Genomic DNA, 12,582 nt, shown 5'->3' with positions numbered 1-12,582 from the left:
ATTATAACAGAAATTACGAATAACTTGGAACTCTTTTTCTCAAGTTATATCATTCTGTTTGGGGGTTTTCGTTTGTTTGTTTTTCCCTGTTTTTCAGTGGTGTTGGGCTTGTCATTCTTTACTAGTGACTTGTATGGTTTTTAATGGTGTTCCAGGTGGTGAATGGAGTCCTGTACAAACAAAAAAAAAAGAGCATCTGACACTGGTAGCATTCGCTGCTAAGTAACAGTGGCACTTAGGGGAAAAAAAAACCCAAACAAACCTATTACCTCTTTTCCTTTTGTTTCTTTCCCTTGTCTTGCACTAATTCTCTCCTAAACTTAGCACTGACCTGACTGACAGTGAATAAAAGACAATTAGCTCCCAATTAGCACACTGAGAGTTGTTCAGGTATCGAGCTTTTACTTCTAAAATAGCAACTTGCAACAAAAATAGACAATGGTTTTGCTCAGTGATTGGTTTCTTAAATGAAAATTACATTCCTGCATGGATCAAGGATTTTGTGAGTCTTCCAAATCAATTTTCAGCATTTGTCATACTCCAACTACAAAGCTTTTCAATGTGTTGAGTTTTGCCACAAGTAGCTGGGCGAAGGCTTTTATCCAGTTCAGCAGTGCTACTTTCAGAACAGTCCTGACTCCCAGCAATTTTGTCTGCCAGGTTTCTTTGTAGGTAGGCAGTCTTCATCTTCTACTTGATCCATTTTTTATAAGGATTTGTTTATGCCTGTTCAATAAAACCTTGGATAATGAAAATTCTAATCCTGATCCCAGTCATGTTAGTTACAAAAGGTTATTTTCTCATTCCAGGGTAAGGCCAGAGCCTGTACGCTCCTGTGGTTACTGTTGTATTTCCAAGAAAACTAAATTTAAACTCTTAGTTTTTCAGTGACCTGATCACAAACATCAGTGTTTGTTTGACTTCAAGTTAAAAAAAAACAACACAAAAACCCAAACACAAACAGGTAAAAGCTAGTAACACTCATATTAATATAACCCCAAAGCTGACAAAACCCCCCCAAAATAAAACATAAAAACCCCAAACCAAACAAAAAACCCCCCTCAAGGGATGAAAAGCTGTACAAGCCAAAACTAAAATAAAGAATTTCATTAAATCCTATGAGTCTTTATAAAACCCTGATGAATATCGAGCATCTCTAACTCTCCCAAGACCTTGCAGATGCCCCAAAAGACTCATCTTTGTGTTCTGTGGCAACAAGTTGACTTCACAGCTGTTGTCTGCTACCTTAAAGACAGTGTCAATAGCTGGGATACAATAAAACCCTGATGATAAAGAGTGTGTTATCACATCTCACTATAATAGCTTGAATGGTCCAACTCTAATAGAGCAAATGACCTGACGGCTCCTACCCACTGTGCCTTACCACCCGTCACCACCAAGGCACAAGAAAATTCTCATTCCGCATATGGTGCCCCTTTGGAAAAGCACAGTCCTATTAATTTACTGGTGTCAGTGAGGGAACAGTTGTCAAAGTGCCTGGAAGCAGCCAGCAGACTGTTGACTTAATTATGCCAGACAACAGAGCCAACATTTTAAAACTGTGAAAGATGGCAATTTTTTACACTTCACATTCCCCCTTTTCTCCCATAGCCAGACTTAACCAGTTCAAGTCATTCAAAATATTACAGAAATTATCCTTTTGTCTCTTCAAAAGGTGATATAAAATAAAACCTTCACAACTGGAATTAAGTCACTAAATAGTAACCTTTGCATTAAGATTGAATGTGAAGACATGATGCTACTGATGGAACTGTTATTTCATAACTTGAATGTAATAGAGTGCAACATGGTGTACTTTTTAGATCCCACCTTCTAGGTGTCACAGGAAAGCAACCAAGGCTTACTTGGGTTTTTAAGTACTTTTTGCTCAAAGGGATCTGCTGCCAGACCATACTGATTTGTCTATAGCTGGTCTGAGATTTTTTTTTAGTGCACAATGACTTTCTTCAGTATTATGCTTGCATGACTAAAATATTTATAAAACTCATCAACTGAACTATTGTATACATTTACATCATACTTTCCATCAGCATATCTCATGATATTTACAAAAATATATATCAGTACGTCAGTGCTGTAGATGGTAAAATAAAAGAAGTTACCAAAGTTGTGATTTATTCTGGTTTCATAACTCTATAATAACCTGCACATAGATCTATCTGCAAGACATTTTGATCTGATATTTTGTTAATGAGATTTAAAAATGCAGTGTTTAAACTGTTTAACCTGTTTCGCAATATACATACCACTTTCCTGAAGTCTACTTTCAAAACAGATTTTGAGTGTAAACAATCAGTGCAATGTTGCTTGGTTATGTTTTGTAGAGAGACATTGTCAACCAGGTGCCTTGAATTGCCAGTAAGTGGGTGTGAGTCCACCTGTGCCTGATTAGGACAGGCCCCTATTGGGCATGAGCAAGACCAGGGGGCCAATAAAGGTGGGACACACACCCACAGAACGAACCTCAGCTCACTCTGGTGTGAGGCATGGAGAGGCCAGCAGCTCGTCGAGCCTCTGGAGCAAGAAAGGCTCCTCCCGCCACACTTCTACCCTGGAAGTGCTGTGTGGTGGCTGGAGTCCTGGAAGAGACCAGCAGCTCATCGAGCTTCAGGAGCAAGAATGGCTCCTCCCGCTACAATGTTTTGTTTTTTTTCCCATTGATACAAATAAATTTTGGTTTAAATTTAAAACAGTTTCAAGGATTTTGATTTTGTTAAAGCTGTTGTCCTGTATTCAGGACACTTTTATTACAAATTCAGCAACTCAGACAAAATCAGTTTGTTTTTCAGGACTTCTTCAGCTGCAATAACTAGTCTGACATATTGAAATTTAAAATACATGTTCAATGATTTCATATAAAAGTATTGAAACAGGGAAGGGCTATTTCAGATTTGCCATTTGCCCTTTTAGGTTTTTGCTGATTCCAGTTAGTGCAAGTATATTTCTATGTAAAGGGTGCATCTTGTCCCCCTTTGAGGCAAGAAAAAAGTGGATCAGCAGTGAACTATGTTGACTTATTATCAATAACTTGGTTTATACAACACCTAACTGTTTATAATGGAATTTTATCTCAAAGGTGGAACTCAAAACCACAACACAGTCAAAGCACAGATGTCCTTATAAAAGTATAGTATACAGGATTTGTGTGCAGTTCTTTTGAGCAGTGATGTTTTGATGAGGTCTATAAAGATTATAGACTTAAAAATAAATAAGACTTAAAAATCAATAGAATTTGAGTTTACATTGGTTAGTAGATGTTGTCCACCTATTCCTGAGACAATTAGACTGTTCTAGTCTACTGTGTAGTTGAAATACCTGATTCAGTGCTATTCAGAATTGCTTCCTGAATCTCTGTTCTCTCCTCTCAGTCTTAAGTAGTTACTTTAGAAAAGATATGTTTGAATCATTGTGTATCCTTGATTCTCTGCTCTAACTATATTTCAATTTAAAACGGATAAGAAACTTGTTATAAAATATTTAAACTACTGAATTGTACGGGGCTTTAAAGGGATCTGTAACAGAGATTTAACTATGAGTAAAATCTGAAAACAAATAAAATACAATTGACCGGTATTGTTATTAATTCTCTCTGAGGAAGATGACTGCCCTTGAATAAGTAGCTTTGATTGCTACAATAACACTATATTTTGTCTGACTCAGCAGGTGTTTAAAAAATGATTTTCTTTGTTGCCATGGAATTTCTTTCCCTGCTGGATCTAGCATAAGAGGAAGGCTTAATTTAAATGTGTAGATCTGAAATCTAGAAAAATGCTGGATAAAATATGGAAAGCAAATGGAGAAAAAAAGGTGTCTAAAGGACTAAGAAAATTTATTTGAATTAAAAAAAAAATAAATTGCGGGACCAAATTCTCCCCAAATCTCAGCAGCTTCTGATAAAAGTTTGTAAGTCATCCATTTACTTGGAAAAAACTACTAGTTTATGCATATTTGACCCATGAATGTCGATAATATCTCTGTCTGTTTGTTGTTTTTTTTTCCTTCTCAAAATTCTGTTAATTCTGTAACAGGGAATATTCTGTTATTCTTCTAAAAAAAAACGCCAAAAGTGTGACAGAAAGTCGTGTGTCACAAGCTAAAAACAACAACATAGATCCCCTGTGCCCCAGGGATCAGTACTTGGTCTGGTCTTATTTAACATGTCCATGAGTGACCTGGACAAGGGGACAGTGTGAATCCTCAGTGAGTTAAGTGATTACACAAAGAAGGGAGGGGTGGCTGACACTCCAGGGGGCTGTGCTGCCAGCCAGTGTCACCTGGACAGGCTGGGGAGCTGGGCAGATAAGGACCTCATGAGGTTCTACAAGAGCAAGTGTGGGGTCCTGTACATGGGGAAGAAGAACCCCAAGCACCAGTTTGGGTTAGGGGTGAACCTACTGGAAAGCAGTTCTGAGGAGAAGGTTCTGGGAGTCCTGGTTGATAGTCAATAATCCATGAGCCAGCAGTGTGCCCTTTTGCCAAAAAAGCCTAAAGAAGGGTGTGACCAGTAGGTCAAGGGAAGTCATTCTCCTTGACTGGTCTGCCCTGGTGAGGCCACAGCTGGAATACTGCATCCACTTCTGGGTTCCCCAGTTCAGGAGAGATGGGGGACTACTGTAGAGAGTCCAGTGGAGAGCAACAAAGATGACTGGGGGATCTACTCAGCGCTGGTGAGGTGACACCTTGAGTACTGTGTCCAGTTCTGGGCCCCTCAGTTTAGGAAGGATATTGAGGTTCTGGAGAAGGTCCAAAGGAGGGCAACTAGGCTGGAGAAGGGACTCGAGCACAGATCCTATGAGGAGAGGCTGAGGGAGCTGGGGCTGTTCAGCCTGGAGAAGAGGAGGCTCAGGGGAGACCTCATCACTCTCTACAACTCCCTGAAAGGAGGGTGTAGCCGGGGGGGGGGGCTTGGTCTCTTTTCCGAGACAACTCTCAGCAAAACAAGAGGGCACAGTCTTAAGTTGTGCCGGGGGAGGTTTAGTTTGAACATTAGAAAGAATTTCTTTACCGAGAGGGTGATCCGGCATTGGAATGGGCTGCCCCGGGAAGTAGTGGAGTCTCCGTTCCTGGAGATATTTAAAAAGAGACTGGATGTGGCACTCAGTGCCATGGTCTGGTAACTGAAGCAGTAGTGGATCAAGGGTTGGACTTGATGATCTCTGAGGTCCCTTCCAACCCAGCCAATTCTATGATTCTTATGAGGAAAGGCTGAGACAGTTGTGACTTTATCCTGGAGAAGGCTGAGGGGAGACCTTGTTAATGTTTCAAGTATCTAAAGAGTGGGTGCAAGGAAGATGGAGCTGGACTCTTAAGCTGGAACATAGGAAGTTCCATTTAAATATAACAAAAAACTATTTTTACTATGTGGGTTCCAAGGCACTGGAACAGGCTTCCCAGGGAGGTTGTGGAGTCCCCTTCTATGGACATATCATCAATACTGCATGCAGTCCTGTGTAATGTGCTCTAGGTGACTGCTTTTTGTGAAAAAGTTGGACTGGATCTCTAGAGGTGCCTTCCACCTCTGACAGTTCTGTGATTCTGTGGTACACTTCACCTCACACCTCTACCTCATTAATGCTTTCATTAATGCCTTGAAAAAGATAGGAGAGCTGAATAGGAGAGCTTGGCCATGTACTTTTTAATTATTTTTTTCTTGAAACAAGTTACACTGCAATATGTATTTTCAGAACAAGCATGTTAATTAGTTCATTATTAGGAATATAAGCCTTTTTCAACTTCAATGGCTAAGTATATTTGGTCTCCATACATCTGTGGATGTGACAGTACATAATTATGAATGAAAAATTATGAAAAATAAAACAGGCAAGTTGCAGTGGGATAGGTATAAAGAAATGTAATAAACTTCCAATAATTTAATAAGTTAGATTTAATAAAGGCTGAGATTTATATCTAATGAAGCTTGTAATTATTTCTAGTGGGTGAAGAATAAAAAGAAGGGAAAACAATGTCATTGGAAATAAAAGAAGTGAATTACATTTGGTGTATGTCTTGAGGTTCCTGGAAAACTGCAGGTGAATGTGAAAGCTGGATGCTAAGACTTCTGTTGGGATATATGCTAGGATTTTGCTTGAAGGAGCAGCAGGGGAAAAATGTCTGAAGAAACTTAATAAATAATGATAAATCATAATTATAAATAAGTGTGGGGAAAAAAATCCTTCTGCATGTGTAGTTTTGCCTGTCATTTGTTTTAATCATGTCTTCATTCTTAAGTAAATGTGTTTTTTCAGGTTCCCTGGGTTTCTTTTACTGGATGTATATGTTGCAACAGAGGGTGATAATTTTTCTTTCCCTTTTTTTCCACTCCACATTATTTTAACATGAAGAAATTTTTCCCAGTCAGTCGTGATATTTTGTCAGCTCACATCCAGATTACTACAATGTCCTTCTGTGTGTCCTTGTGCAGCATGGGACTGTAAGTAAGCATCAGGCAGTCAGTACTTTCTGTGGTGGAACTGTTCCACACATGAAGGTCTGGCACAGTTTAGGCAGCACCTACATTTGTTTAACTGTATTCTGAGGAGCTGTAGAGGTTTTATATGTTTTATAAAGCCTGTTCTGGCTGTCTAAAAAGGAAGGAGCTTTGCAAGGAAACCATCTGACATCTCTGCTCCAGAAATTATTTTGAGTCATTCAGAATGTTATTTTTGCTCCCAAAAGCATGTCTTGCATAGTTGCTGTAAATTTTCAAGTCTCTCTTTTCTTTTGCTTGCAACCTGAGAAAGCCTGAAAACTAGGATGCTGATGCTGTCAGTACCTGATATAGTCTATAGGGCATAGGAAAAAATGACTATGTGTGCATAGTCTGCATAGTTTCAGAAGGAGGCTTTCTAGAAGTGTGCAGCATAGGATCAGGGGATAAGTAGAAAGCTAAGAGTTTAGAGATGAGTGAAGAGCATCATTCTTAAGCTGGAGAACTCCTCAGACCAGGCACATAAACATAGTTTTTCTTCTCTTAAGCACCTTTTTCATGGGGTGCTCATTGAACAAGAGGCTGAGCATCAAGCATTCATTTTGAAGGAATAGCTCTGAACCCCTTCAAAAATCTATGCATAATCCCATTTCTTCCTGAGGCATAAGTGATAGGCAGCAGATTTGAATCTGTCCAGTTTGTTCTAGTTATTGTAAATTGGTAATATTTGCTCCCATTACAGCATTAAGAACACATGAGAGGACTCTCTTAAAACTGAAAGAATACTTTTAATTCCATGTATTCTACTACCAAAATACAATATAATAGCCCAATTATATACCTTAAAGAACCTTTTTTATTCTTTTTCCTTCTGTAGGATGCAGTGCCAGCAAATCCTGAAGTTTTATATTTCTTTGTTTTCAGAAATGGAACAGGAATTCTTGCTAGCAAAAATTTGCTGTTTGAGCTGTGACAGCATACTTTTGACTTGGGTTTGGGGTTTTTTTGTTTGTTTTGTTTTTTTTTTAACAAAGAAAAGTGGTTTTTAGTAAAAGATGAAAATGCTCAGCATCACCATTGTTAAACATCAAGCCTGAATCACGTATATAATAAAATAAATTGTTCATTTTCCCAGTTTCTTTTCCCCTTTTCATCTTGGCACCCTCAGAATATCAATTCAGGAAGATCTCTAGAACTGAACATAGACCATGAATTTCACCAAAATAACTCACAATGAAAATTCATTTCACAGTGCTGGAAATTCTAAAAGAGGTTTAAGAACCCAGAAGAAACTTCATGCAACTTACACTTATTTTGAGGTCCAAACCAAGATCCATTATTCTGAAGTCAAAGCCTCTAAAGTACTTCTAAAATACTATTTTCCCCGAGGGTTCCTTTAACTGAAGTTCAAATGGGTAATGTCTGAATATTCTTAGGGGCCAGTGAGACCAAACAGATGGACTTCTTGTTTATTTTGATTAACAGTAATTTTTATTAATGTTTTTTGAAAATAAAATAAAATTATTATCCTGACTTTCACAATCCTTTTGCTAGATTCATGATATGTGATGTTTTTCTACTAGGCTCAGTTCCTGGAGTCATATAACTACATCGGACTCTGATTTCATTAAAAATAAGTTTTTACTCCACATTGTTGCTGGTAATATTTGAAAATATGACTCTTAAAAAATTAACATCAAATATGCAAATACCTCAAACACAACTTTAAAAAAAAACCCAACAACCTTATTCTGCTGGGGTCATGATTCATTAATGCTTAAGGTTGGTAGTGCCTCACTATTGAAAACAAAGAAACACAACCTGTGAAATGAGTTTAAGTGAGTAGTGAGAAGCACAGAAAGGGCCTGCAATGAGCTTCATTACTGAGGCTTTGACCAATGTACTGTAGTTGCCCAGCTCATTCTGCTGATCTCTAACTTCCAGACAGTGTTTTCCAAATTGTTGTACCACTATCTTGATTCTAATCTACCATACTAAGTACTTATGCTCACATGGATCTGAACCACTCTCCTCTAGTACTTGTTTGTCCACTTACCAATTACAAATACTAGCTTGGCTAAAAAGCTTTAATGGTGCAGTAAAAAAAAAATTCTTTCAAGGAGATTTTTGCAGCCTACATTTATCATTGGCTATTTTGGTTCATTGTTTATTTAAGTTATTTTTCTGTAGCATCTTGTTCTCTGCTCAAGATGTGTTTTCACTAGTGAAATATTAATGGGTGATCAACATAAATATAGATAAGAAGAGACTACGGAACATTAAATAATTTCTCATGATGGAGCCTCTCGGGAGACAGCTTGCAGCTTTAGAGAAAGCAGCCTCTCAAGGTTGAGAATTTGTAGAGATCTATGTGACAGAGAAGTTAATTTCAATCTCAGCATCTCAGTTTTCTTTCCTGTCCTTATATGTTGAGATTAGTGTAAAAATAAAACTGTTATAACTTTGAGTGTTTACTTCCTGTCATGAGAGATACTTCCTATTTAAAAGCATTGCGGATATTTTTACTTTGTTGATTCAGAATGAAGATCATTTGTGTTATTTTTTAATGACCTTCATATTCCTTACCTATCACTGTGGTACTCATTACTAATTCAATCTTCAGGGAGAGTGACTGAAGGTGTGGCATAGTGTGGAATGCATTAAGTCTCATCTGTCATGCAATTTTTGCAGTTGAGCATCTGTGAAATGACACTGACACCAGACATCATCTCAAGTACAACTCTTGTCAGCAGTCAGTTTCTTACTGTAAAGAGTCAAAATATCCAAAACTATTCGTCAGTTCTGCTGCTGGTTTTTTCAGTTTTTGTGTTGGTATTTCTCAGCTTCTTGAACTGGTGTATTAAACGAGTTCAGGGAATCATAAACTTTCTAGAAGTGAGTATCATTGTCTCGATTTTTACAATGAAACTGTGAAGTTAAAACCTTCGTAAGTACTTTTTAATATGTGGAGATGTTGCTGAGACTACAACAACAAAGCTCAAAATGAGCAAGGCTTTCCAGATTGCAAAAGTGGACACATTATGCACATTTAATAGTCAGTAACTCATATCAGAAATAATAAAGGCTAGGCTGACAAATGTCTTTCAAAAGAATTTAGTCAAGACTGTGTCAATAGACCAGTGCATGTTTTAACATGCTGCTTCACAGTAATTTATACATTTTAAATCTTCATGTGTCCCATTTTTCCTTGAAATCATTATTGCATTCCAAAACTGAGGAGATAGTCTTACTTTATAAGGAGATATTCAAACTTGTGTACACAGAAATGAGTTATCCTGTCATGTGTAGGTGGTATAGTAGTAAGTAAAGGCAGTCATTTCACCTAGACAGGTTTTACCTAGAGGAATTACTCCCTCAAAGTTTATATACTTCCAAAGAGAGAAAAAAAATAAGAATGACAAAAAAAAAACCTCAGAAGAAATTTCTTTTCTCCTTTTTAGTGTTTGCTAAGAGAGTATGACCAAGCTATAGGTAAGTAGAGCTCAAGCAGGACTTTGTAATGTGTAGTGGGAGGACACTGACCTTAACAGGAGGTTACAACAGAAAATAAGGCAACAACAGAAAATATGGTTTGTAATAAAGACTCAAATAGATTGCACAAAACCTCAGACAATCACTACAGCTTTCACCTTTTTCATATAGGAGCACAGTGATGTTTGTGACTTTTACAGGACACTTTCTGGAGTAAAAGTTGAAGGCCAGGACAAAATACAAGAGCTGAGTTCTAGGAATGTGTGGGCAACTGGACCAAACCCTATCTGATAGAGAGATGCCAGCATTATAAATATAAGTGCCTGAACCTGTATCTGAATCTAGCTCTGCACTGCTAATATTGCAGCCAACATACACAGTGTGATGCAGAATGGAGTATGAAGAAACATACTCATTTTCCAAGGGTAAAATCTGTGACCAGTATGATACATTGATACTCAAAATAAATACCTAGTTCATTGCTTATGTTAAATTATTCTGAAGATTATTCCAAAGAGAATAACATATGTCTAAGTGTTTGAAACATTTGTTGAATTTTAAAAGATGATATCACATTCAGCTGTACTCTCTAAAATAAGCAATGGAAAAATAATTGTGAAAATTGTGTGATTTAATAGTGAGGCTAAAGGCCACCACAGGACCATCTGATTTACTACAGAGAGAAAGGGAAACTACACAAAGATCAATAAGGTAGAAAAGAAAACAGCATAATGAAAAAATTGAAAGAGACAAGAAGATGCTCTTTCTGAATTCAATTCAGCTCTTATTGATGACTTTGAAACTAGTAGCAAATAATGTGGTGAAACAATGGACAGTTGCTTGCTTTGTAGTAAAAACATTAGATGCATGTGAAGAGTACATACAAATAAATAGCAGGAAACTAGACAGGTTGATCTAGTAGATTACATTGGATTTACAGCCTACTGGAACAGATTTTACAACTGTAGGATGCTTGCCAAGACCGTGGCAAGATCTTCAGGTGAACGAATATAAATTGATATAGGTTCTGACAGCTGACAGGAACTAACAGCTGGTCTGAAGCCTGACAAATTGGCAATTTCAAAATGTTTTAGTATCAGAGATCTTCTACAGAGATCTTCTAGCAGGCTGAAGTGTCATCTGGAAAACTAAAACTCAGCATCAGGGTCTACAGAATTTAACTGTAAAGAGGAAAATCGTGGAAAATAATTTAGGAAGTAAACCCATGAGATATTAACTTTAGTAGCTATTCTCAGAAATTAAAAAAATGAAGAGGGGTTGTCAACATGAAATGTTAAATGGAAAATGGTCAGCTGTGACATAGTACAGAACCAAATTATTCTGATTCTTACTGATATAGAAAATACACTGATTTTTGAATCATCTCAGCTAAAAAAAAATGTTCAAAATAGAGCTCATCTTTCTGACATCCAGCCAAAGAAATATGGACTATTTATATATTCATTTGCAAGGGTTGCTGATCAAGAGAGATAAAAACTACACTGAAGCACTGAAAGATTCAAAAATATCAAGGTATGATATGTACCAATTGGCTCCATTTATCTTGTCTATGCCAGAAACTCCCGAGAATGTTGAACTGGCATTCTCACATTTTTTCACTGCAAAGATGCAGTATGAAGGAGGTAATCCTGAATTATGCAATGTTAGACTGAAGAATTTTAGAAAATTGTCAATAAAACATAATATAAAATCATTGTAATTAGCATTAATTTCTAGTCATATAGCATAGAGTTAGTTTGTGTAAGTAGTATCATTGATCATTCTTATTAGTTATCTTTTTATTGAAGAGTTATAAACACTGAATAAACCTTACGCATTAATTTGCATGCTAACATGGGCCAAGGCTGTTCAGTTTTCTTTTTTGGTTTTATCAGTCCTGTGATTTCCTTTTTCACTTATTTGTTCTTATTCATTATGTGAATTCTGATGCTTTTATCTAGTAAAAATACAGTTGCTGTGAAATTGGTGTAAATACACTTAAGATCCATTCCGGTCCCTTAAATGCCCATGCCCTTATTTCAGCTTCAGCAGTATGGTAACAGAGTGGTTCTGAAATACTTGACTAGTGATAATTGTTCTCAGTTACCATAATTTTCTGATATTAAATGGCACAAATGAATCTAAATTTCTTATGGAAGTGCTACTTACAAAAATGTTCTTGACACATCAGCTGTTACCAGCGTCCCAAATGTACTTCCTTTTCTTGGCTTTAACCAATTAAAAATGGTAGGGATGAACTCAGCCAGTTATTGAATGTTTCTTAATGTAATAATCCAGGAAGGCTTCAGTTACAGTTGCATTCGAGCTCAACTTAAAAACAAAACAAAGCAAAACAAATCCAAACCAAGCAAAAAGTCCCAACATTTTTTCCAGTTCATGTTATAGAAATTTGTAACCTTTTCCTCTAAATATGTGTGGGTAAGTACCACAGTTAAACACCGCTAATTAGTGACTGAGTGTGTATATATATATATGTGTGTGTGTGCATGTATATATACACTGGGAAATTACATTAGTGTATTTATTTTCACTCTTGGATTACTATTTGTCAGATAAACTTTTTTTTTCTTTTTTTTTTTTTTTACTATGTCACTTAGATGGTCATTTTAGAGTTGAAAATG

The sequence above is a fragment of the Calypte anna genome, chromosome 1 (genome assembly GCF_003957555.1).
Source record: "Calypte anna isolate BGI_N300 chromosome 1, bCalAnn1_v1.p, whole genome shotgun sequence".
NCBI lineage: Eukaryota > Metazoa > Chordata > Aves > Apodiformes > Trochilidae > Calypte > Calypte anna.
Note: the sequence above shows the minus strand (reverse complement) of the source record.